Source organism: Giraffa tippelskirchi, chromosome 1, assembly GCF_054371585.1.
Source record: "Giraffa tippelskirchi isolate mGirTip1 chromosome 1, T2T-mGirTip1v1.2.pri, whole genome shotgun sequence".
In the NCBI taxonomy this organism is placed as follows: domain Eukaryota; kingdom Metazoa; phylum Chordata; class Mammalia; order Artiodactyla; family Giraffidae; genus Giraffa; species Giraffa tippelskirchi.
In genome coordinates, this window is record NC_137275.1 from 69,184,349 (window position 1) to 69,210,363 (window position 26,015).

Here is a 26,015-nt window from a genome sequence, read left to right on the forward strand (position 1 = left end):
GACCTAGAAAAGAGTCTCTTGGTAACAACTAGAATGCTGCCAGCCACCTAACTTAGAGCACATGATGAAGTTTTTAAACTGCCAAGGTAACTTCTGCAGACTTTGACATCTGGTAAGTGCTAGGTATTTTCCTTTACTCTTCATAAAGATATTCCTCTATGACCCAAGTGGCCAGAGTGATGGTGTGAAACATCAGGTAACTGTTGAACAGCCACCTTCCAACAGGGAGTCAACCAGAACTTGTGCTGGGATCTTTTCCTTAAGTGTATAGGTAGGGACTTGAAATCTCCCTCTTAAAATTAAAATCATTGAATAAATGTTGGGATTTAAAAAATATCTCAGTGGTAAAACTGACTGTATCAATTCAAAGCTCCTTTCTACCAAGATCCCAAATGAAGCTCCTCTGTGCTATCAAAACAACAATGGTTAGAGTTCAATATTAGGAGAGGGTAAAATGTGAGCAAAACTTATAAAATAAGAACATTTCCCTTCTAATAGCTTCTATTAGATTTTGTTATATAACAATAAGGTAACAATATTTATTGCACATATAACATGAGTTAGGAATTTTGGATATTATTTAACCTTTGCATCAACTTTATGAAGTCTTATCTTTCTTATTGGTCTTTTACAGATGAGCAGACTAGGGCACTGTGAGGTCAAGAAACAGTCTCATGTAAGGCCAGTAAGTGGTTAAGCCAGGTTTTAAGCCCAGGTAAATGGGTTCCTCAGGCCATGAGCTATGCAGGGTGCCATTGCTGTTTCATCTCGTTAACAAAATCTCTCCTTAGGACAGGGGTTACCAGTAGACTGATTATACATAAATGGGAGATTTAAATTTTTTTTTATATTTATTTTTACTTTTTTTCTTCTAGTTTTATTGAGATATCATTGACATACAGCACTGTATAAGTTTAGGTTGTACCTATGACCCTGCTATTCCACTCCTGGATATTTATCTGAAGAAAATAAAAACACTAATTGTAAAGATACGTGTACCTCTATGTTCACAGAAGCATTATTTACAATAGCAAAGACATGAAAGCAACCAAAGTGGCCATCAACAGATGAATGGAGAAAGAAGATTCTATTCTAATAGAATCTATTAGAAGGGAAATGTTCTTATTTTACAAGTTTTGCTCACATTTCAACCTCTCCTAAAATGCTGGAATGGATGAAGTACAAGCTGGAATCAAAATTGCCGGGAGAAATATCAAAAACCTCAAATATGTAGATGACATCACACTTATGGCAGAAGGTGAAGAAGAACTAAAGAGCCTCTTGATGAAAGTGAAAAAAGAGAGTGAAAAAGTTAGCTTAAAACTCAACATTCAGAAAACTAAGATCATGGCACCTGGTCCCATCACTTCATGGTAAATAGATGGGAAAACAATGGAAACAGTGAGACACTTTAGTTTTTTTGGGCTCCAAAATCACTGCAGATAGTGACTGCAGCCATGAAATTAAAAGACACTTGCTCCTTGGAAGAAAAGTTACGATCAACCTAGACAGCATATTAAAAAGCAGAGACATTACTTTGCCAACAAAGGTCTGTCTAGTCAAAGCTATGGGTTTTCCAACAGTCATGTATGGATGTGAGAGTTGGACTATAATGAAAGCTGAGCACCAAAAATTTGATGCTTTTGAACTGTAGTGTTGGAGAAGACTTGGACAGCAAGGAGATCCAATCAGTTCATCCAAAAGGAAATCAGTCCTGAATATTCATTGGAATGACTGATGCTGAAGCTGAAACTCCAATACTTTGGCCCCCTGATGAGAAGAACTGACTCATTTGAAAAGACCCTATGCTGGGAATGATTGAAGGTGGGAGGAGAAGGGGATGACAGAGGATGAGATGGTTGGATGGCATCACTGATTCAATGGACATGAGTTTGAGTAAGCTCTGGGAGTTGGTGATGGACAGGGAAGCCTGGCGTGCTGCAGTCCATGGGGTCACAAAGGGTAGGACACGACTGAGTGACTGGAGAGAAGTGAACTGAAAATTGACCTCTAACCATTGTTGTTTTGATAATACAATGGAGCTTTATTTGGGATCTTGGTTGAATGGAGTTTTGAACTGATTCAGTCAACTTTTCCATTCATCTGTTGATTGCCACATTGGTTGATACACACACACACACACACACACACAATAGGATATCATTCAGCCTTAAAAATAGTGAAATCTTTCCATTTGTGACAACATGAATGCACCAAAAGGGTATTATGCTTAGTGAAATGTCAGGCAGAGAAAGACAAATAATGTGTGACTTCACTTATGTGTAGAATCTAAAAAACAAAACAAATTCACAAACAAAAGAAAACTGTAACAGAATCATAGATACAGAGAACAAACAGGTGGTTGTCAAAGGGAAAGGAGATATGGGGAGGAGAGAAATAGGTGAGGGGGATTAAGAGGTACAAAATTTCAGTTGCAAAATAAATGAGTCATGGGCATGAAATGTACAGTGTGGACAATATAATAATAATGTGTGGGGAATATAGTAATAATTACTATGTAATATCTTTGTATGGTGACAGATGGTTACTAGACTTGTGATGATTGTGAAATGTATGGAAATATTGAATCACTATGTTGTGTAACAGGAACTATCATAGTGTTGTGGGTCGACTGTGTGATTTCTTTTGCGATCCAGACAGATGACTGACATGTCTTTATTCACTTCTGATGGAAAACAAGTGTGTTTTATACTGAAGAATGAAGAACCTCAACCTCACCAAAGGCTTTGCTACCTGATGTGGCCTGTGTGATAATTTACTTTATTTGCACTTTCCTTGTCACTGACCTACAGTAATAGCACCTGGTTTTGCTTACCAAAAAGCAACAATTCATGATTAACTGACTTTGACTGTTCTTTTCCCAAAGTCATCTGCATCTGTGGTGCTTTGCAACTGAAATTTCCAAAAAGTAGCCCCTCTTGACATGGAAGTCAGGTTTCATGCAAACAGGAGTTCCACCTCCAGAAAGAAAATGAGTGGAGGGTGAGGGTGTAATAATTTAGTGCTAGATGTTCAAGGAAGCAGGACCCCAAATATCACGTAGACTGAATCTGTTTAGGTCACATACCTAAAACAGTATTTTGTCAGATGAAATGACTTTCCTTTTCTGGTTTCCCTGAACATGTGACATTACTGACAACCCTGTTAGAGTGCATTTGAGAATGTGGGAGTGATCTAATAGAAATCAGTAAGACCTTCCCAGAGGGTTTTTGATGGAAGAGGACTTGTCATGGCTAAAATGTGAGAGGGGTGATGTGCTTTTAGGCAGAGGGAGAACATGAGAAAAAAAGATAAAGATATTGGAAGAAATAAAGTTTTTGAAGGCTGGAATGCCAACTATGAGAGGTGGAGTATCTAGTCAGGTAACTCAGAGGCAGCTTGGAAAATCATATGCACTACACGAAGAAGACTAACTTCATTCTTCAGTCAAAAGGAAACCATGAAAAATGTTAAGTAGAGTAGTAACATGATTAGTTTCAGATTTTAGAAAGCTCACTAGAATTATGGTAGCCATTGGATTAGAAAGAAGTAAGAATGGAATAAGGGAGGGCTAGAAATGGCAACCTACTCCAGTGTTCTTGCCTGGAGAATTCCAGGGACGGGGGAGCCTTGGTGGGCTGCCGTCTATGGGGTCGCACAGAGTCGTACACGACTGAAGCAACTTAGCAACAACAGCAGTCAAGAGGTTATTGGAATAATTCTTGTAAGAGAGAATGCTGGCTTGAATTGAGGCTGCTGCTGCTGCTAAGTCGCTTCAGTCGTGTCCGAGTCTGTACGACCCCATAGACGGCAGCCCACCAGGCTCCGCCGTCCCTGGGATTCTCCAGGAAAGAACACTGGAGTGGGTTGCCATTTCTTTCTCCAGTGCATGAAAGTGAAAAGTGAAAGTGAAGTCGCTCAGTCGTGTCCGACTCTTAGCGACCCCATGGACTGCAGTCTACCAGGCTCCTCCGTCCATGGGATTGTCCAGGCAAGAGTAATGGAGTGGGGTGCCATTGCCTTCTCTGAGTAGCAATGAATTAGACAAAGGAGTAGATATAAGAGGTCTTCAAATCTATAAATATGATGACTGATTGTGTGTGGAAGTAGAAGAGCTCGTGATAACTATTAGGTTTCTGACTTGGATACCAGAAGAGAGACTTGCATCTGTTTGTCTGCTAATAGAGCAAATAACCAGGTGTGGCGAAAATGTTGGATAGACAGGACAGATGGAGGCTGATGTCTTGAGGTCCTGGAGAAGTAAATGGAAGGAGAAATACCCCTTCCATTGAGGATGGAAAACGGAAGATAAAGAAAGAGGATGCGGGTAAGTTTGTGCTGGCTTAGCAGATAGGGTAGCAGTGCTCAAAAGGTTGAGAGACTAACAGACAAGATTTTTGGACCAACATGTTTGATAACAGACTTGGAGAGAGTGAAGATGTGAACTGTTGGCACACAAGAAAGGAATGTTGCCAAGGAAGAGACAGAGAGTGGCTCTGAAAGGGCCAAAGGAAACCATAAACTGGCAGTGGTATCATTCTGCTCAGTTGATGATGCATAACTTGATCCTATAGTGTGTTATAACTATTATCTTTAGGGCCGCAATGATGGCAGGGACCATGTTTCATTTAACCTGAAGACTCTCCAGTGTTCAGAAAGGGCATGATCCATATTAAATGCTCAATATACTTTTGTTGACTTGAAATCTGTAGAGCTATGGAGCAGTAGACATGAAATATTATTAGCAAACAGAACTTTTTTTTTCCAAGCGGATTAAATGGCAGTACCTTGGAGAACACTAAAAGTAGAAGAGTCAATATTTTAGGATGGTTCTCCCAGGAGTGATGGTTCTTTGTGTGAACAGGTGTATCTGGAAAGACCAATTTGCTGCCAATAGTCACTTTCCTGCTACAGACTCCGGGTTTAATGATTTAAGGTGAGAAAGAACACCTGGCCATTATTTACAGCACTCTTTCTTCACAGTGACAATCTCAAAGAGTCTATAGCGATTTCAGAGAGAAAAGTGAAGCGAATTGGAAAAATAGTGATGCAAAGGGATAATGAAGGAGAAGAGTGAGCTGAGGTCAAGTGCCAAGTGGAACATTGCTGCCTGACACTTAGTATATGTTTTAAGGCAAGAGCACAAAGCTGGACTTGAAAAAAGGAAAACATCTAGACTCTCGTTTGAGCTCAACCTCTAACTAATCAAATCACCTATGATCTTTTATCAGTTTTCTGCGACTCAAGGTTTTTTGTTATCCAAGGGAAGTCACATTTTTTGGATCAGATGACTCCTTTAATAAATATTCTGTAAACTGCCCAGCATTCTACACATGTGTAGAAGGCTACAGAGGAGAAACCTGATGCAAAGCTGACTTTTATATTGCATGCATGGGATCTTTGCCTCATCGCTTTAACTTTGCTTCTGGCCACCTCAGCCTAAGTTGTCTATTTTTCTTTCTTAAATCTCTTCAGAATTTTATCTCCAGAAAATCCTTATGTACAAGGAGGATTTATGCTGCAACTTAAACCTAATACAGTGTTTACTCCCCAAGGTATCCTTTTCAGTGTACCCAGTATGTTTATTGACATCATTCTTCCAGTCTCTAAGTATTTGCAAATATGAGTTCATTTGTCAATGCAATTCAATGAGTGCTTATTGAGTAGCTATTACATGCCAAGCCTTGTATTAGGTTCAGGGAATTCAGGGATGAGGTACAATAGAGGAGATGCTCTTACTGATTCTACTCAAATGGATGCTAAATGTTCATATTAATGTAGATTAATAGAGACACAGAAGAGAAATTGACAAGTTTTATCTGGGCAGTTTAGAGAAAGCTTTCTAAAAGCTGTGATATTTGACCTTGGCCATGAAGAATGAACATTATCAACACAATTTCACCAGATAGAGAAGGAGGGAAAAGACAATTCAGGTAGAAAAAGCAGCCTAGTTGAAGCCTAGAGTTGGAAAAGGATGCTGTGTGTTGGGTGAATGACAAGTGGCCCAGCCCTGGGCCACTCATTCTCCAACAGGAAATTCTTTGCTGTTCAGTCGCCCAATCATGTCCAACTCTTTGCAACCCTATGGACTGCAGCATACCAGGCCTCTCTGTCCCTCACCATCTCTTGGAGGTTGCCCAAGTTTACATCCATTGAAATTCTTACCAGAAGTTACAAATCAGATATGGACACAGTGACCTCAAAAAATGGTTATTCCCATTGCTTTTGGAGAGTTTTGGCTTTCCAGAGACTTTGGAACTATGGTACAGAAGGGTAGTGATAATTGCTATTAAACATATAAAAAGAGCTGTCACTTGGGAGAGCAGAGATTGTGAAGGGCAGTGTTAATAACTTATGAACATATAATCAGAGTCATCCCACCAGCAGATGTTAACTTGACTCCTTATGGAGACCATTTCTCAGTATATGCAAATATAGGATCATTATGTTGTACACCTGAAACTAATATAATGTTACATGTCAATTATATCTCAATTTTTTAAAAAGTAGCATTGCACAAGACCAGTGGACTAATTAGTTCCATGTTTTGTGGAGCAACCAAAGATAGCTGAAGATTTGCCATGATTTAGGAAATGACTAACAAAGGAGAAGAAGGCATACGAGTTGATGTTTTACAGACAGCACACGTAAATTCCTAATCACTTGAGATGTTCAGATACCGGCAAGGTGCATGAAGCCCTCTTCTTCCACCTAAATCTCATGTCTATTGATTACATAGCTATAACTTGTTTATAAGAGTCAGAAGGAAGCTGGATTAATCACAGCCTATGCTACTTGGTCTATGTGGAAACTTGGCCAAAGTATTTGATATCTATAAATACTATAAATCTCAGTTGGTTCATCTGTTTGAAAAGGTGAGAATAAGAATACTTATTTCATGAGTTGACAGGATTTACAAGGATGTACGTAAGGCAACCTGTAGAATGCCTTGAATTTGCAACATATGCATGATGAATGGTTTCCATTGTTACTTTTGTCTTAATTCTATTGCCTTTTCTCTATATTTAAGTATTGCGATGGTTTAATTTAGCAAATTTCACCACCAGATCTCAAACTGTATTTTAAGTGCTGTTATTCCCACCTAACTGGCCTTGTCGGAGCCAGGCCTCCTGAATAGAAATTGATGTGGGTAATAATTTTCTTGTGAGAAGATAGATGAAGAGTTGTGCTTTACCTATTTTATATGTGCCCACATTGAGGCAGAAACCTTGGATGTGTCCCAAGAAATTCAGACTCTGAACTAAAACTATAATTAAATGCCTTTATCTCCAAGCCTGCAGAGTCAGTCATTTGCTTCTGCAGTCTTGTCCATACGACCGTAAGTCATCAGAGTGCTGAAAGAAACAACTCTCATAAAGCTGTCTGGGCACCAGACAGCACTGCCATGGCTAGCATGTCACAAAGATCGAGTCCCTTAGAAAAATCCAATTTGATAGGAGGAAGAAAAATAACAAAACAAAGGATTGTAATTTAATCATATCAAATCAAAGATATATATATATATATATGCAGATATATATGCATGCATTATATGGTAATGGCAAAAGGAAAAAGTAATTCATTTTTGTGGTTCTAAAATTGGATTTTTCCCAAAGATCAAAATAGAGCTCAATTTTTTGGACTTGGGTTAACGATGCTGTCACTAACAGAGAATGCTGGGAGCAAAAGCTGAAACCATTGCATGTTGAATAGCTTCCCTAAAATTGATTGTCCCATTTATGCATTTGAAAATCTGAATTGTAAAAGAAATGATATATGTCTCAGTTAGGTATGGCCTTATGGAAGATTTTTCATTTTAGAAATTTATTAATATTCCTTAGGCAATTCTTCCTTTATGAGAAAGGCAGCAGTAGCATGGCATTTAATAAGTTTGCGGCAACATTAAGCTCTATTGATCTGAATTAGTATATCTACCTTTTGCTTTGATAGTTTATTATTGTGACTCACAGGTAGAGAAATGTACAGTCACCCAGTTTCTTTCAACTATGCTAGAAAATGTATTGCATGCCACTGACTATATTGCAAGTCTTTGGGATAATTTACACAGTGTATTTTGTTTTTGTATATTAAATTTTTTGTCCTGGCATTAATATCAGTACATAGACATGTAAAACGATGCTGTGAACATTGAGTGAGTGAATGATTGAGTTAATAGCTTGTATGACATCAAAGAAAGTAAATGGTGGATTCAACATTCAAGTTTTAAGCTTGAGAACATTCAAGTCTTCTGGCTAAGGAGAATGAGGTGGATTGGTTAGGCCAGAATTAAGCCCAGCAGCTCACAACTCAGATGTTGATGTACTCATTTTGGCTGTATCTCTTAATTAGTTGTTCTAAGTTGGGAGGCTGATGGAGTGGATTTGAGTCAGATTCTCTGAGGCAGCATTAAGAGCTAGAGAGCAAAATGATAGAACATGATCCTCAATAAGAAACTGGACTTATGAACTGGGACCATGGTGCAACCGATTTAGAATGGCTTAATCTAGGAGGGTTCCAGGAAATTGCTGTTTTCAGGGGTGTGTGTTGTAGTTTATGCTTCTTAATATATGTACATGGGTGGCAGAGCATGAGATGGTTGGATGGTATAAACTTGAGCAAACTCTGGGAAATAGTGGAGGACAGGGAAGCTTGCCATATTGCAGTCCATGGAGTTACAAAGAATCAGACACAACTTAGCAACTGAACAACAACATATGTACATAGTTATATTCTGTTGGCTGAAAGTTTATCAGGTTGCAATGGACTGAAAATGTTTTAGAATTTAGTTTAAACAAATGATGATAATGGTGATTGCTATATACCAGGAAGAGTTCTAGGCTTTTACATAGATTATCTTACTTAAACCTGGTATTTTTACCCTCATTTTATAAATGGAGCATTGAGGCCTAGAGATTTTAGGTATCATACACAAACTAAGGAAAGTTATAGACTCAGGACTTTTATCTTTGGAACCTGATGCTAAAGTCTGGGCTCTAAAGAAGCAGTCTACAAAAGTAGGGTGTACCATGGCCTCCTTATTACAAAATTCAAACTTAAAGAAAATAGGAAAACCATTAGGCCATTCAGATATGACCTAAATCAAATCCTTTATGATTATACAGTGGAAGTGACAAATAGATTCAAGGGATTAGATCTGATAGAGTGCCTGAAGAACTATGGATGGAGTTTTGTGACATTTTATAAGAGGCAGTGATCAAGACCATCCCTAGGAAAAAGAAATGCAAAAAGGCAAAATGGTTGTCTAAGGAGGCCTTACAAATAGCTGAGAAGAAGAGAAGCAAAAGGCAAAAGAGAAAAGGAAAGATACATCCATCAGAATGCAGAGTTCCAAAGAATAGTAAGGAGAGATAAGAAAGCCTTCCTAAGTGAACAATGCAAAGAAACAGAGGAAAACAACGGAATGGGAAAGACTAGTGATCTCTTCAAGAAAATTAGAGATACCCAGGGAACATTTCATGCAAAGATGGGAACAATAAAGGACAGAAATGGTATGGACCTAACAGAAGCAGAAGGTATTAAGAAGAGGTGACAAGAATACACAGAAGAACTATACAAAAGAGATCTTCATGACCCAGATAACCATGATGGTGTGATTACTCACTCACCTAGAGCCAGACATCCTGGAGTGTGAAGTCAAATGGCCCTTAAGAAGCATCACTACAAACAAAGCTAGTGGAGGTGATGGAATTCCAGCTGAGCTATCTCAAATCCTAAAAGATGATGCTGTGAAAGTGCTGCAGTCAACATGCCAGCAAATTTGGAAAACTCAGCAGTGGCCACAGGACTAGAAAAGGTCAGTTTCCATTCCAATCCCAAAGAAAGGCTATGTCAAAGAATGCTCAAACTACCTCACAATTGCACTCATTTCACATGCTAGCAAGATCATGCCCATAATTCTCCAAGCTAGGCTTCAACATACATAAACTGAGAACTTCCAGATATACAAGCTGGATTTAGAAAAGGCAGAGGAACCAGAAATCAAATTGCCAACATCCATTGGATCATAGAAAAAGCAAGGGAATTTCAGAAAAACATCTGCTTCACTGACTACGCCAAAGCCTTGACTGTGTAGATCACAAAATCTGTGGAAAATTCTTCAAGAGATGGGAATACCAGACCACATTACCTGCCTCCAGAGAAACCTGTATTCAGGTCAAGAAGCAACAGTTAGAATCCAACACGGAACAACAGACTGGCTCAAAATTGGGAAAGGAGTATGCCATGGCTGTATATTGTCACTCTGTTTATTTAATTTATATGTAGAGTACGTCATGCGAAAAGCCAGGCTAGATGAAGTACAAGCTGGAATCAAGATTCCCAGGAGAAATATCAGTAACCTCAGATATGCAGATGATGCCACCGTTATGGCAGAAAGTGAAGAAGAACTAAAGAGCCTCTTGATGAAAGTTAAAGAGGAGAGTGAAAAAGTTGGCTTAAAGCTCAACATTTTTAAAACAAAGATCATGGCATCCAATCCCATCATTTCATGGCATATAGATGGGGAAACAATGGAAACAGAGACAGATTGTTTTCTTGGGCTCCAAAATCATTGTGGACAGTGACTGCAGCCATGAAATTAAAAGATGCTTGCTCCTTGGAAGAAAAGCTGTGACAAAGCTAGACAGTGTATTAAAAAGCAGAGACATTACTTTTCCAACAAAGGTCCATGAAGTCAAAGCTATGGTTTTTCCAGTAGTCATGTATGGATGTGCGAGTTGGACCATAAAGAAAGCTGAGCACCAAAAAATTGATGCTTTTGAACTGGTGCTGGAGAAGACTCCTGAGAGTCCCTTAGACTGAAAGGAGATCAAACCAGTCAATCTTAAGGGAAATCAACCCTGAATATTCATTGGAAGAACTGATGCTAAAGCTCCAATAATTTGGCCACTTGAAGCTAAGAGCTGGCTCATTGGGAAAGACCCTGATGCTAGGAAAGGCAGGAGGCAGAGGAGAAGAGGATGACAAAGAATGAGATGGTTGGATGGTATCACCGACTCAATGGATGCCAGCTTGTGCAAGGTCCAGGAGATAGTGAAGGACAGGGAAGCCTGGCATGCTGCAGTTCATGGGGTCACAAAGAGTTAGACACAGCTGAGTGACTTTTACTTTTACTTTTCCTTCTCTCACCAACACTGTCCCACCCCCTAAATATTCTGACTTTCTCTTCCTCTGAGATGTTGAAGCCTAGGACTATCTTAGACCTTGGAGCTACAGGTTGGAGGTTTTTGGTAAAAAGTACATTAACTCAGAATGAAAATACTGATGACCTGTTGCTAAATGCAGTCTCTGATGGTATTTACTTGGATCTGCAATTAATAAAAATAATGAATGATTACTTTGCAAATATAATATAGAGGACTAAATATTTCAAAACCTGTCTTCTTTGAAGGGAATACCCATCAATCAGATGAGGGCAGCTTCCATTTCAGTTTACAAGGTTTATTACCGTTCTCTTTCTTTAATCACTGCAGCTTTTGTCTTCAGTTGGTGCTGGCTATTTGTCTGCCAAGTCATGGAATCAGAATAAAAGCTAGCACTGGCAACAAGATAGTCATAACAGGGTCACTTCTCTGTTGAGTTTGGGTTGACAATCCAGGAGAAGAGATTTTTCCTTTGCAGAAACTTTTATTCCAAACCTAGCCTTCCTGACACAGGTTTGTTCAGCTGCAGGCAGTTGTCAAGTACCAGCAAAGCCTCTGAAGAATGCTGACATGGACCCTGTTCAGGACCATCAACACTTAGTGTCGAGCAGATTAAAATGGATTTTTTTTTAATGTGTGCAGTTAGGCAGCAACTTTACTGATTGTCAAAGCTGAGTTTTAGTTATTCATAAACTCTTCTGTGAATAAATAGAGTGCATGTGTGTAGTATTTTGGGTTTGAATCTCTGATGAAATCTTGTATTAGAGCCACTCAGGATAAAATGGAGAGCTTCCTGTCTCAGATGTGGTTGACAAGATGGATATCATGGTTGATGGAAAGGAGAGATATTGGAGTCAGGCAAAAACTGACTTCAAAGGACAGACCATGTTTTAGACCTACCTGCTTTGTGACCATGCGCAAATTGCTTAAATAAACTGCAGTTCCCTGATTTCTAAGAATCAGTATTGCAATACCTCCCACCCTGTAGTCTTCTTAGAAAGAATAAGTGAGAGTAGATACGAGTAACAAGGTAAAAAAAAACATGAACTCATCCAAGGCTCTTAATTTATGATTGAGAAAACTGCAGCTGACTTGTTTATAACGTGCAAACCCAGGACTCCATCTTCCTGTGTTTAACTCGGAGCACAGTAGTCTTTCTGCTGCAACATGCTCAAGCAAAGGAAACACTTATAAAGAGCACATGTTATATAACGTAACTATATATAACTGTGCTCAAAAGAACCCACGTTATCTATATAATTCTGACTATATGAAGCTGGATTCCAACAGGCTAAAAGGATGTAGGATGTGACCACAGCCAGCTGGGTTTCTAAATGATGCATCATGGACATGGGATGAGATAGTGGTTTGAGTCGTGGCCTCCAAAAAGATGTCTATGACCAATCCCCAGAACAAGTGAGTGCAACCTTATTTGGAAATGGCTCTTTGAAGATGTAATTAAGATAAGGATCTTGAGATAAAGAGATCATCCTAGATTATCCAAGTCCTAAATCTAATGACAAGTATCTTAATAAGAGACAGAGGAATGACATAAGAAGAAAAGGAGGAGGCAGTGTGACCGTGGAGGCAGAGACTGGAGTCATGCAATCCCCAAGCCCAGAAATGCCACGGCCGCCACCAGAAGTTAAAAGAAGCAAGGAGCAGAAAGTTCCCTAGATCCTTTGGGGGGACCTCAGCCCTGCCAGCATTTTGATTTCAGTCCTGTTATATGGATTTCAGACATCAGGCCTCCAGAACTCAGAGAGAGTCGATTTCTGTTAAGTCACCAAGACGGTTTGAATTTTGCAATACATTATAGCAGTTCTAGAAAACTAATGCAAGTGGTTAAAAATCTGAGACAAAGAATTGAAAACAAGTTGTGTGCCAGCTAGGATGTAATTCACATGCAGATGCTGGCATGTGGAGAGGATGAAAATGCCCTGCTTTTTAAATCTCTCCTTGTTTACACTCACCAAGTTGTTGTATGCTTTATCAGAACTCTGTATTGGTGCATTAATTCAATCACTATTTGAGAAATACAGGATGCTTGCCTCCATGTAACTTAAGTCGTTGATGAGTGAACAAACCAACCAACAAATAAGTTGTAGGACCATGTGCTGAGGCCCCCAGAGAGTGGTTAGGTGAATGCTGTGGGTCTCATAGAGGAGGGATGCTCAGACTCTGTTTAGGGCAGGGCAGCCCCCAGGACAGACTTCTGACGGGCATGGCTGTCTGAGCTGGACCTCCCCTTGGTTTGGAGACAGGGAAATTTTGCTGACAAAAGGAGCAAGAGTGCTATTTTCCCCACCCCTGAGGTGGAAGTCATGAAGGCTAGAATTCTATTATTATCGTGTCTGCTTTCCTCTTCTCCGTGACCTGGCGTGTATATATACAGAATGCTGTAGGTGCTGGCTGAGTTAAGATAAATGTTAGACAAGGAAGTGTGTGGTTAACCCATGTGAGCCAGGTGTTCTGGAAAGATAAGCTCAGAAGTTGGTAAGGACAATGTGGTTGGGATGCAGGACTTCCCACTTTCGTGGGCCAGGTGGGAGCATGTCCAGCTCTGAAGTCATCAGCTCTGCCTGTGGCTTAATTATTCCTGCCTCAGAGGCTACCCCTGGCCCCCGCCACAACTCACCTCTGACTGCCCTTCAATTCATCACCCTAATTCCCGACAAGGAGCCGAGTAGGAGAAAGGGAACAAACCTCTTTTTATATATGACAAGCACTGTGCTAATTTCTTTACATATGTGATCTGATTTAGCCCTGGCCATATTCCACTGGGAAACGTATTGCTATTCCCATTTTTCATAAGAGGAAACCACTCCTGTTAGGTGAAGTCACTTTCCTGGAGCTGAAAGGCATAAAGACCTTTGAAGACCTGGCTTTTGCTTACTTCTCCATCTTCAACACCAGTCATTCTCTGTCTCCAGAGTGACCCTCTGACTACACTAACCTGCTTCAAGCTCTTCCTTCCATGTTTAATGTGATGGCTCTCAACTGGGGGCAAATTCGTTCTCCAGGGAATTTGAGATTTGACAATGTCTGGAGACATATATGTTTGTCACAGGAGAGGGAGGGGATGCTACTGTCACGTACTGAATAGAAGCCAGGGATGCTGCTGCTAAAACTGAACTGGACAGGACAGCCCCTCCCCCAACCAGAAAAGAATTATCTGCCCCCAAAATGTCAGTGATGCTGAGCCTGAGAAATCTTGCCTCGGTGTTTATCATTCCCTCGCCTGAGCTTTTCTTATTTCCTTCCTCTCTTGGCTGGAGTTCTCCTACTCATTTATGACCTAGCCAGGGTGTCATCTCCTCTAGGAAGCCCTTTCTGATTTCTCCAGGGTGGGCCAGGTGCTACCCTTCTGTCCTCCCACAGGCATCCTACCTGCTATTGTACCTGTTATTTATTCTCTGCTGTCCTGTTCATGAACCTGAGGCTCCTCCTGGGCAAGGAACCACATCCCATCTAACTTTATAGCCCTGGAAGATAGTGCAGATCCTGGTAGGTCTTAAAGGATATTGCTGCATGAATGAAGTGGTGATTTGAGATTTATACACTATATGGAAAGGGAAATGAGGAGAATTGAGATTGTTGTTCTCGGTGCATAGTGACTGGCAGGAATTTCTGCTGCAGAGATGGAGACGTATTTCTTATTGATTTTAGCTCTGTTTTCCTGAGTCAGAACAGAAAGAGTCTCAAAACTCCAAGAAAGAGACAGAGGGCTTCTCAGAGAAAGGAAATAGTAGCCAAATATAAAGATGCAAGTCCTTTTCTTCTTAAAATCCACTTCCTCCCCCAAGTTGTGAGAATTAAAATAATGATAAAAACAACTTAACTTGAACTGAACAAAAATTAGGCCTGGCTGTTGTAGCTTGAACAGCTCTCAGATCCAGTGGAGGGAGCATGGGGAATGACAGTGTTTGTGCAAGGTCACGGATGCAAGAAAACCTAGTTGGCCTTTCCTTGCTTCCCTCAGAGAAATTCAAGTGACAATAGCACTTACGCTGGCTGCCAAAGGAATTGGCTGAAAGCAGGAGATGTTTGAGGCACTTGACATGCTATTTTTTCTAAAAGGGAGTGTCCCTGACAACCTTCCAACTCCTTAGCTTTCTTCAGCACTCAGAAGCAATGGCAATCAAAGAAAAGTTGAGGACAAATCCTCACTGCTTTTTATCTGCACAGTCTTAGGATTTAGAATAGCACATGCATGGATAAAAAAGGTGGCTGCAACTGCCTTAGTTAAGCTCTTCTACCTGTAGCAGAAGAGACTCCAAAGATAAAACAGGACTTGCTTAAACATAAACACCCAGGAGTCTCCGCAGGTGCAGACTAAATTGAAATCTGGATCTAGGAATTCTTACAGTATTTTAAATGTAGGAATCTTTGGATATTATCTTTTATATTTTAAATTCATTGCTATTTCTAAACAGGAGCTTAAATGAGGAACATAAAGCGATCATTGAAAACTCTTAATTTAGTGTCAGAGCAGCCTGATGGAAAAGATAGATGAAAATGTGTATCTTTTCTCCCATACCGATTTTTCCCTTTGATTCCAAATATACCATTTTCCAATATTCTTTTTCTTCCTGAAGCAAAAACCTCATAGGGAAATTATTATGAGACTAGCCAAAACAATTCTTTCATAGACAGTATGCTACATGGAGCAGGCGCTGCCCAGCAGTCCTGAGAAGGAAATGATTATACAGTATGACTTTGAGTGCCTTCTGTCAGGGAGGATGTTGAACAGTGTTGAGTGGGCAGTGCGTGCTGTCCATCTCCTATACAGTGGACCATCTGTCTTTATCATATAGCCAGCCCTGAACTGATTACTTCTGGGAGGACAGCATTTGACAGTCTGCTCCCTCCTGTGGCACTGACAGAGAGGCCAGATCAGTGGGGCATGGGCTGAATGCAGATACAGCTAAGTACAAGTCAAAGGGCAAAACCAGAGTTTAACGGTTTAATAAAAGATTAAAATTTTAATGTGGTTAACGTTTCAAAATCTTCTTTAGGATATGCACTTAAAAAATCCCTCCGTATCCCAAGGTTATGAGAATATTTTCCTGTATTTTCATCTAAATGTTTTGAAATTTTGTGTTATCTGTATTTTTAATTTACTGGAAAAGGGATAGGCTACCCACTCCAGTATTCTTGGGCTTCCCTGGTAGCTCAGCTGGTAAAGAATCTGCCTGCAATGTGGGAGACCTGCGTTCAATCCCTGGGTTGAGAAGATCCTCCAGAGAAGGGAAAAGCTACCCACTCCAGTATTCTGGCCTGGAGAATTTCATGGACTGTATAGTCCATGGGGTTGCAAAGAGTCAGACATGACTGAGTGACTTTCACTTCACTTTAATTTACTGGAGTTTGGGGGGTATTTTGGTAGTGGTGATATAGTCATTTATTTATTGATATATAGTTGATTTACAATGTTGTGTCAATTTCAGGTATATAGCACGATGTTTCAGCTATATATATATGTACATACATACACACACACATATATATATATTCTTTTCCAGATTCTTTTCCCTTATAGGTTGTTACAAAATATTGACTAGAGTTCCCCTTGCTATACAGTAGGTTCTTGGCTATGTTATATATAGTAGTGTATACATAGTAAGCCATCTATCCCTGTGCTGGTATCAAACTGCCTCAATTACTGTAACTTAGTAATGATGCTTTGAATGATTGCCAAACCAAGAACAGAGAAATGTACTCATACTCCCATACCCCCCTCCTCCATGGCTAGTTTGGAGTAAGCAATAAAATTTTACTGTGTTCAAATGAGACTTTTTAAAAAGTTTCTTACTGCAGAATAAATTAGCCTGTTTGTTAATACAATCAATGAACATGTCTCCATTGGATTATTCTTATTGGACTGATCATGTAGTCATTAATATTGTTCTTCCACGAAATACCCTTTATTTTGGCCTCTGAATATCCTCTAGCCCATTTCTCTGTTCAATGAACAGTTTTGTGAGTCTTCTTCACTCAGTCTCTGTTTCCATTCTCTTCCATTAACTCCCAACCTAGTGGTCATTTCTCTGTCTTATTTAATTCTAATTCCTAGCAGCATTTTTAATGGTTGACCATGCTCTTTTCTTTATTTTTCTTCTTACTGTATTGACCAGTTCTTCTTTATCTCCCATGCTGGCTTTATCCCTTCATCAGATATCAAGATACGGATGTGACCCAGAGCTTCTACTCTTGGCTATCAAAGTCATGTGATCTCATCCATGTCTGTGCCTCTAGAGCATGCCATATTTGTGCTAGTAGAATCCAAACCTATAGATTTAGTCTAAAATTCTAACCTGAGCACAAGATTCATACATTCAACTGTTTATTTAATATCTCTATGTGGAGGCCTAAGTGGTATCTCAAACTTAACCTGAACAAGACAGAACTATTAATAGCCCTTTCCATCATATCTGTTTTCCATCTCTGTAAATGGTATTGCTATTCTCAGCCCCTAAACCTAGGATTTCTCTTTGACTTTACTATAATTTATCTTTTCCTTATATCCCTTGGTCAATTAACAATTTATCCTCACCATCATCCCTAACCAAACTATAATTCAAGCCACCCTCATCCTTTGATTTGAAAATGCTTCATAACTGGTCTTGTTGCTTTCTTTGCAATTTCCGTAGAGCAGCCAGTGGGATCTTTTGGAAAGAGAAGACATATAATGTCACCCTCTTGCTAAAGGTCTCTAGGATTCTCTGATTGTAACTAGAATAAAATCCAGATTCTTTACTTCACCTCACAGTGTCCTGCATATACTACCCCTTCCTTGACTTTCCACTCTCATCGTCCCCTATTACCCCCCACACACTAAAGTTTAGTCTGACTATTCTTATTGTTGCCCAGTCATGTCAAATTCACTCCTACCTCAGGGCCTTTGCACTTCCTTTTTCTTCTTGGTGGAATGATTTTCTTTTGGATCTTTTTATGGCTTCATCCTTCTCATTATTCTGGTCTTTACTCAAATGTCCTTGTCCTAGAGAAGCAAACAGACAATCCTTGAGTCATTTTCTATGCTTTTAACTAGTTCTGTTTTCTTTATAACATGAATCTGGATATGAAATTATTATTTTTTTCTTTATGTGTGACTGATTCTCTCTAAGGAGGTTTGGCTATATTTTAATAAGTGATACATTTCCAGTATTTTAAACTATTATATTAATATTTATAAACAAGTAAAAGAAACTGGATATTTAGCTTTTCTGCTAGGAAATGTCATGCAGGAGCTAAATATAATGAATGTAGCAGGAATTGAAAAGAGGTGCTGGCTTTTGTGTGGAGAAACTTATTAAAACCATTGGTTCAAATCATTACTTAATTATAGCATGCCAGAGTTAGAATGGCCCCTGATTATGTCTCCATTTCAGTTTACCACCAAGATTCTGGTACAATTAGCATTTTGAAATGCCATTGCAGCATTGCCTGCTGGAGTATCTTATTCTTGGTGAAAAAAATTTTTTTTTCCTTTCTGGTTGCTTGAGCACCACTTTCATTAAATTGCAATCAAGTCTTTGCCCTACACTGCGTCTATTTTCAGAACCGGTCCCACCCTTTAAACATCCATCCTCTGCTTGGTAGAACACACTTTCTCTCTCTTTAAAGAGACTTATGCAGCCTGTCTGTGATGGAGCTGTTAGGTCTGACTTAAGTGCCCACTCTCCTTTGTAGACCTCCCCATTGGCAGCTCTTCCTTTTATTCCTATTCCTGCTTTTGTCCCCCACCCCAAGTCCTAATGAACATGTGACTCAGTTTTCTCAGCTGCAGCCCTCTCTTGCTGGCCAGGTACTTCCAAGGGTATAGCATGAGTCTAGTCACCAAGCTCCTCTTTGTCACAACCCTGGCACCTCTTATTCTTAGATGCCAATTCTCGAGCAGTTCCTACTGAACACACCCTGGAGGGTTAGGCTCAGAAATGGTCTGATTTTCAGCATCATGTCCTCCAACCCAAAGTCTGGGGACCTCATGATGATAAGAGAAATGAAAGTCTTTGGTGGCTTACCAGAGGACTGTTACATATTCTTTCTACAGAGCTCAATCCATTCATGAGAAAACTTACTCCTGCTGGTTAGGAAGCTTTCAAAGATGTCAACTGGGCCCCAACTCCCAAAGAACTACTTTGCTTCTAGACTTCTTCCCATTTGACCAACCTACTTGGTGAAAGTCCTGGGTGTCTAATCCAAATTAGCACTTACTATCCTTTTGAGTAGACCAAAATCTTCTAACTTTTAAATTTGAATAATAAGTAGATCCACCTGAAGAATTCTTTTTATTCTTGAGAATGATATCTGTATTTAGTTTGCTTGGGTTGCCATCACGAAGTACCACAGATCAACTTAAACTACAGAAATGTATTTTCTCACCATTCTGGAGGCTTGAAGTTCAAGATCAAAGTGTTGGACTGAGTTTATTTCTTCTGAGGGCTATGAGGTAAGGATCTATTCTAGGCCTCTCTCCTTGGCCTGTCTCCTCTGTCTTTCCATTGTCTTCCCTCTGTACGTGTGTACATGTCTGAGTCCAAATTTTCAGTCATATTGGATTAGGGTCCACCCTAATAACTTCATTTTAACTCAGTTATCCCTGTGAAAATTCTATATCCAAATATAAGCACATTCTGAAGTACTGGAAGTTAGGCTTTCATCATACAAACAGGGTATATGTGCAGAATCCATTCCACAGTAAGAATTTTAGCCTTTTGAGAAACACTCCATCAAAAGTTACATTCTGTCCCATGATCACCTATAACTAAATGAGTGAAGGAGTACGAACACCTTAGTTTATTCCTGCTTAAGAGTGTTTCATTGGCCTTTTCCCTCACCTAGAAAGTTCTTCTCTACACAGCTATGTAGCTTGCTTCATCACTCTACTTAGGCCTTTGATTAAATATCACTAAAATAGAGAGGCCCACCCAGGTCACCAAGTAGAGCTCTTATCATACCTCCATTGCCTTCCACTGTTTTGTTCATGAGAAATATAATACTTAGTACTTGAGTACTTAGTACTAAGAAATATAGTACTTAGTACTACATGAAGTTTAGAACTTTTGTTTACTCTAAAGAATAAAGGATAGCAATAAGAAAAACTATACCTAACATTCATTGAGTCTTTACCAAATGTTATACCCCTCTAAGTACTTTTCATTAACTTTCATAGCAAACCTGTCAGATTGTCATGATTTTTAACACTTTTGCAAATGAGGAAATGTGCTTATTGCCTTACTTACCATGCTAGGAATTACATAATTTGTTGTGTGAATAAATTCATGATTACAAATACAAAGCTGAAATAAATAGAAAAGAACAAATTCAGCTAGCAGGGTGTGGTTATCCAGATCAAGAATTAACTTAAAGAGTAATTTTTAAAAATTTTTATTGAAGTGAGACTACAACCTTTAAATTTTCTGGGTATCTCCAAGGATATCTGAGAAGGTGTACATGAACTCCAATGTAACAGGATTACTAAATTATGTGATCAGATTTTTTTTAAATTGAAGTATATTTTATTTAAAGTTCTATGTTAGTTTCAGATGTACAATGAAGTGATTCAGCTTCAGATTTTTTTTCTTTTTCAGATTTTTTCCCATTTTTCCATTATAGGTTATTACAAGATATTGACTATTTTTTCCTATGCTATACAGTAGATCCTTGTTGTTTATCTATTTTATATATAGTAGTATGTATCTGTTAATCCCAAACTCCTAATTTATCCCTCCTCACCTTTCTTCTTGGTAACTGTAAATTTTTCTGTGTCTGTCAGTCTATTTCTGTTTTGTAAATTGTGTCACTATCATATTTTTTAGATCCCACTTATAAGTGATATCAGTAGTTCTTTTTTTTTATTGCCAATTTCTTTTTTTTAATTAGTTTATTTATCTATTTTTTAGCTTTACAATATTGTATTTGTTTTGCCATACATTGACATGAATCCACCATGGGTGTACATGATTTCCCCTTCCAGAACCCCCCTCCCACCTCCCTCCTTGATGGAGAGTGTGCATTGGAATCAACTGAAGAACTTTTGAAAACTCGACCTGCCTAGCTCCCAGGCCCATTGCTTAGAATCCTTTGAGGAAAGGTCCAAGCATGTAAGTTTTGAATTCTAGACTAACACTTCAAACTAAACCTAGGAGTAGAGGAACAAACTTTACCTCCTTGGAGATCAGGGTGATCATAATTATTTCTTGTTATGCAGAACATAGAGTAGTATATCAGTACAAGCATGGATTTTGAAAGTCATTCAGACCAGGGTTCAAATCCTAGCTTTGTCCTTATTTATGATGTAAATAGAGGCTTCCCAGGTGGCACTAGTGGTAAAGACCCGCCTGCCAATGCAGGAGACATGAGAGATGCATGTTCTATCCCTGGGTCAGGAAGATCTCCTGGAGGAGGGCATGGCAAACCACTCCAGTACTCTTGCCTGGAGAATCCCATGGACAGAGGAGCCTGTTGGGCTATAGTCCATAGCGTCAAAAATAATCAGACACAACTGAAGTGACTTAGCATGTGTGTGTGAAGTAAAATAACTTAAACTCTCTAAGCCAAAGATTCCTTAAATGTAACACAAATACAATGATTCCTATTTCATAATATTATTTTGAAGATTAAATGAAATTAAATACAGTTCAGTACAGTGTCTGGCCCAGAAGTAAGTCCTCAATAAAGAACCTCTAAATAGAAAGCCCTTGGGAGAGTTAAGAATGGTATAACTTTTTTTTTTTTTGTAAATGCATTAAACCCAGAGATATTCAAAAGAAATTTCTGTGTCAGAATTTGGTACTCTAAGCATATCACATCCTTCATGATGTCCTCAATACTGGTATCACCTGACTGGAGTTTTCAGCTATGGAATTATCTTTCTGGTCATTATTAATGGAATCTCAAATCTCACAAGAAGTCAGGAGTGATTTTTGTTCTAATTCAGAGATTCTTTTTCTTTCCACTAGCAAAAGCCAGTATCTCCCCTTTAGTTAACAAGGACCAATGGTGGTTTCAGCCACAGTTGCAAGGTGATTACAACCACTTTTTTCATTTGGTCCAAGTTGAATAATTTGAGAAAGATCATCAAGTATTATTTTATCATCCGAATATCCCAGCAGAGGAAAAAGCCGTCCATGAGGTAGATTCCAGGGAGGAACTCCTAGCAGCCGTATTGGTTCTCCATCATGTGAGTGATCTGACAGGGCTCCATCCTCAGGATACTGTCATTCTAGAAGCCTGCAGAAAATCTGACCTTGTCAGCCTTGGCTTTCCTGGAGCTCTGTAAATGTGAAGGTGATTAACAAGCAATTTGAATTGCTTACTCTTTCTGTTGCTCACTGGGCAGAGTTTAAATGGGTATCATTTGCATAACTGAATTTTCCCTTCTTCCGTGTTGTGGAGGGAGCTTCTCCTTGTGAGTTACTCCATAAGGTGAATTATCTTAATGGATTCAGTGTGTGAAAATTAACAGATGTTTGTGGAAGTCTAAATCTATTTTGCTTTGTTTAAAGATGTGATTTAAACTCATCTGTCTTCAAATAGCTCCTAAATGATTCAAATAACTATCAACTATAAAGCATGTTACTAACAGAAGGCTCTGCCCTGAGAAATGTATGCCAAATTGTATTTTAATTTTTCAAGGAAATGGATGACTTTTATTGTTTGAGGTGTTTACCATTTCTAAGGGAAGGCTTGAGCCTGTTCCCATCCTTTTCTGTAGCTTCTAGAAAATTGAGAAAATGAATTTGCCAGCAGGAGCAGTGTTCTATATTAAGAAACACACAAGTTGGCAGATTGTCAAGGGAGTGCTACCTGGGTGCTGACAGCCATTTAGGACTATTCAAATTTAAATTTCCAATTGGAGCTGAACACAGTTGAGCAATAAACCTATTTGTTGCATTTAAGCTTGGCTGAAGTTAGAGGAAACGAGATACTGGTAATATCTAGTTATGGACATACACGTTTGTAAATGGGTCATTGTTTGAAAGTACTTGTATAGTAATGAAAGTGTAATCTTGTACTGAAAAACTTAATGCAGATAATAATAATAATGTTTGTGTGTGTGTGTTCAGTCACTCAGTCATGTCTGACTCTTTGCAACCATATTGACTGTGGCCTTCCAGGCTCCTCTGTCGGTGGGGTTCTCCAGACAAGAATACTGGAGTGGGTTGCCATGACCTCCTCCAGGGAATGTCCTGACCCAGGGATTGAAACTGCCTTTCCTGAATTGAAGGCAAATTCTTTACCACTGAGCCACATGGGAAGCCCAATAATAATAGTGTTTATCATACTTCTATTGCAGGATATTTATTGTGTGGTCGGTGTAACTTGGAAACAGGGTTATATAATCTAGGAAATTGTTTCACAATATTTTATACATCTCCATGGTTGTACTGGCCTAGGAAATATATGCTGAGCACTTTTAGATCTATAGAAATGAACAACCTACTTTTCTTTGAAAGCACATTTCTATTAGTCAGTCTATAAAAACTTCTGAAGCAAGCAGTTTAAAAATGGAATAGTTAGCTATTTTTTAAACCTTCCGAAATTCAAAAAAAGGTTTTTAAGGCAATTCGACTGTATGTAACTAGGCAGTATATCTTGGACTTTTTGCCAATAATAGACAAATAGGCAATTGTGAAATTCACATTTAATCAAATAAGATAGCAATTTTTCATTTACCTCCTTCTCTGAACTAAACTGAAACATTTTCTCTGCTGTTTAGAGTTTATTAGCAATTTTGTTAATATACTTAGTATTGTGGGATAAAGGAAATTCAACATGTAGTTAGATTATAACTAAATTTAAATCCTTGCTTCAGAAACACAAACATTATTGGAGCTGAAAGGAAACTTAACAGCTTTCTAGTTCAACTTCATCTTAGACAGGTAAAGATAAAGAGTGAATCACAGAAGGTCAAATCACTGATTAATGGCAGAACCAGAAGACAGATCTAGGAGAGCCCAGATTAATTAGGATAATTAAACTTAACAGCAAAAACAAGGCCTATCAATAATTTTCCTGACAATATTTCATTCTATCAGCTTTCTTTTCTTACACAAGTTTTATTGAAAAGCAAAATTACAAATGAGATCATCACAATGTCCATTGTAAAATCATGTGTAATTATATGAATGTGTTGAACTAACTAGAATTCCTGAATAAATAAGGCTTTCTTAAGATATACACAAAAGCACTGTATTGAAGTGACATGGTTTCCTGATGTAGCTTTCTGGGGACTTCCTTCTAGGCTTTTTTTCTCAAGGTGAGCACAACATACTGAACAGCATCTTCAGGGAATAAGAGCCTGAGCTTGCCTAAAAGTTGGAAGGTTTGTATAGCACTATGGACTCTTGATAGGCATAAATAAGGAAGATGGACTCGGAGCTAGTTATGTCTGTATGTGTGCATGTTTGTGTGTTTCTTCCTTTTTCAAGGGTGAATATGGTAAGTCTCCAGCCAAAGGTATGATCACGCTCTTAGAATCCCAAAGTATACATATTCAAGCTCATACAGTAACTCAGTCTCTGTACCCTCCACCAGTAACACTTTTTAAATCAGATTTTTCTCTATGTGACTATTTTAATATTATTCCACTCAGGATATATTTAGGATGTATGTGTACATCTTTTACTTCATACATGATTTGAAGAGCAGCCAAAAGATTAATATTTGTAATGATTAAAGCTTCCTGATGGACTGATCCTTTTATAATGATGAACTTTCTTTGTCTCTAGAAATAATTTTTATCTTAAAGTCTGTTTTGTCTGATATTAATATGGTCATTTGACTCTCTTTTGGTAATTGTTTGCATGCTATTCTTTTACTTACAACCTATTTCTGTCTTTCAATTTAAAGTGTATCCCTTATAGAAAGTCAATAGTTGGATAATATTTTTGTATCCATTCTGTCAAAGCCTGCCTTTTGGTTATTTATTCTATTTGAGTTCAGTTCAGTCGCTCAGTCGTGTCCAGCTCTTTGTGAACCCATGAATTGCAGCACACCAGGCTTCCCTGTCCACCATCAACTCCCGGAGTCCACCCAAACCCATGTCCATTGAGTCAGTGATACCATCCATCCATCTCATGCTCTGTCGTCCCCTTCTCCTCCTGTCCTCAATCTTTCCCAACATCAGGGTCTTTTCAAATGAGTCAGCACTTCGCATCAGGTGGCCAAAGTATTGGAGATTCAGCTTCAACATCAGTCCTTCCAGTGAACACCCAGGACTGATCTCCTTTAGGATGGACTGGTTGGATCTCCTTGCAGTCCAAGGGACTCTCAAGAGTCTTCTTCAACACCACAGTTCAAAAGCATCAATTCTTCGGTGCTCAGCTTTCTTCACAGTCCAACTCTCACATGCATACATGACTACTGGAAAAACCATAGCCTTGACTAGATGGACCTTTGCTGACAAAGTAATGTCTCTGCTTTTTAATATGCTGTCTAGATTGGTCATAACATTCCTTCCAAGGAGTAAACGTCTTTTAATTTCATGGTTGCAATCACCATCTGCAGTGATTTTGGAGCCCAGAAAAATAAAGTCAGCCACTGTTTCCACTGTTTCCCCATCTATTTGCTATGAAATGATGGGACCAGATGCCATGATCTTAGTTTTCTGAATGTTGAGCTTTAAGCCAACTTTTTCACTCTCCTCTTTCACTTTCATCAAGAGGCTCTTTAGGTCTTCTTTACTTTCTGCCATAAGGGTGGTGTCATCTGCATATCTGAGGTTATTGATATTTCTCCCGGCAATCTTGATTCCAGCTTGTGCTTCCTCCAGCCAAGCATTTCTCATGATGTACTCTGCATAGAAGTTAAATAAGCAGGGTGACAATATACAGCCTTGACATA

At 38.9% G+C, this 26,015-nt stretch overlaps 2 long non-coding RNA genes across 3 annotated transcripts in view; one reads left to right on the forward strand and one right to left on the reverse strand.

Moving 5' to 3' along the window:
* LOC145528820 (uncharacterized) overlaps nucleotides 1-26,015 on the forward strand; it is a 207,797-nt gene that overhangs the window by 13,237 nt on the left and 168,545 nt on the right. Inside the window, exon 1 of one of the 2 annotated variants that reach the window (XR_014070732.1) lies at nucleotides 1-112. The exons of the other annotated variant lie outside the window; for it this stretch is intronic. This is a non-coding gene — a long non-coding RNA (uncharacterized LOC145528820). The remainder of the gene's footprint in view (nucleotides 113-26,015) is intronic. 2 annotated transcript variants of the gene reach the window in all.
* Nucleotides 56-7,481, reverse strand: LOC145528997 (uncharacterized). The gene is made up of 3 exons (XR_014070832.1): nucleotides 3,953-7,481; nucleotides 1,184-1,449; nucleotides 56-200 (listed from the first exon to the last, which is right to left on the reverse strand). It is a non-coding gene; the product is annotated as an uncharacterized LOC145528997 (long non-coding RNA).